Source organism: Triticum dicoccoides, chromosome 7A (genome assembly GCF_002162155.2).
Source record: "Triticum dicoccoides isolate Atlit2015 ecotype Zavitan chromosome 7A, WEW_v2.0, whole genome shotgun sequence".
Classification (NCBI taxonomy): Eukaryota; Viridiplantae; Streptophyta; class Magnoliopsida; order Poales; family Poaceae; genus Triticum; species Triticum dicoccoides.
The window spans coordinates 61,754,548-61,756,269 of NC_041392.1; positions in this window are offsets into that span (position 1 = coordinate 61,754,548).

Sequence of the window (1,722 nt, forward strand, 5' to 3'; positions counted from 1 at the left end):
CCACCCCCTGGGTCGGAAGATTAAACAACGTGTCAGAAAGAACTCAGTAACTAACATGGTGGTTTTAGCTGGATACCAACCTTTCAGCTAGAAAGAACAGGAATAATGCCAACCTTTCAGCTGGATCAAAACAAGATAGGGCATGAAAGAACCAAGCTAATGTGTTCCACTTGCCAGATGCACTCACATGTTCCTTACCACTCATCTCCTTAATTCATTCTTGTAAACATGTGATCAGTGCAGATTTTGGGTGGAGATGGAGATGGTGGCAAGCGGGAGATGCCAAGGATTGGGTTTACACAACACGTCCACTATAACCTTTATTTTCCATGTACATTCACAGATTTTTGGCCTTCCGGTGATGCAACTGTGAGTGTGAACACTACATATAACACACTGTTGGTTTTCGTTGCAGCTTAGCAATGTCGTCTATTTATGTAAAATGAAATGAGATAGAATGGTGTAGCCATTGATGATTGGTGGAGAAATTAACAGAGGTGTCTCGCAAGATAGCTTTTTAGATTTTAATCTTAATTATGCATGTGCTCCAAAATAATAATCAAACATATTTGTGCTTATATGCATATAATAACAGTAGCAAGAGTATATTCCATTTTAGTGGAAACTAGAACAACGAGTTTTTTTGCACATATGAATAGATACACAAACAAAAATACTACACCCCACACAATTAGTGTTTCACGCCACCTCGTGCTCATGAACAAGCTCTGACACGATCAGTTCATCCACGTCATCTGCCTCAACCCCGATTCCCCCATCCTGTCGTGGTTAGCACCACCCACTCATCATCAGTAAAGCCGAGATGGCCAAGAGGACCGCCACACAATGGAGGGACTCATGGGACAGTGAACCATGGTTATGTAGCCCCTTGGTACTAAACTTTGATGACAACGGGTCAATGCCACGTCCGGGCCGAGCGGCCATCGCCGGTTGCAGCTCCGCCATCATGGGATCTAGGTTGTTCATCGGGCCAGCTGATGAAAGGCACCAAATGAAGAAGAGAGGGACATCAACAATGGAGGTGTGTCTTGGTTCTCCCTCATCAAACACTTTACCGACATAACTTCTCAAGGGGGCATGCTACCATTGTGTTTTACTTAGAATGGCTAGAGCAGAACTGGTCATGGGTAGAATTAGTGTGCGAGACGTCAAGTGAACGGAATTAAATTAAGTTAGCTAGTGACCAACGGAATTAAATTAAGTTAGTCACCATGGGTTGAATTAGCACTAAGCTAAGGCGGTTGCCGCCTTTGCCCCTTGATGCTGGCCTCCCACGGTGGCATTGATCGCTGGCTCATTTAAAACACGAGTTCGTGGATTTTGCGATAAAAGTGAGGGTTGAGAGTGAGCGGGATGGGGGTAGAGTTGGTATGTTCAGTCAAGGCTGTCTAGGTGGAATATTTTCCTTACATTAAAAATGCGGGGAATTTCCTTTCACTAGAGATGGCTTTGCAGAAAATTGTATGAGAGGGTGGTTCATTCATTTTCATCAAGTCATGCATTTTTTTAGCAAGGATAGGAGGGTAAATGCTTTGGTTGGTTGATTCAAGAGTTAATAATGGACACGGTGGTGTATCAGTTGCATGCCCAACAAAAGACATTATATTTTTGTTTCGTGGTCATGCACGAGATTGAACTATATGTTACAACGTGGCAATGGCTCAGCAGATATGGGGTCTGCCTTCTTGGAGGGGCGTCCTG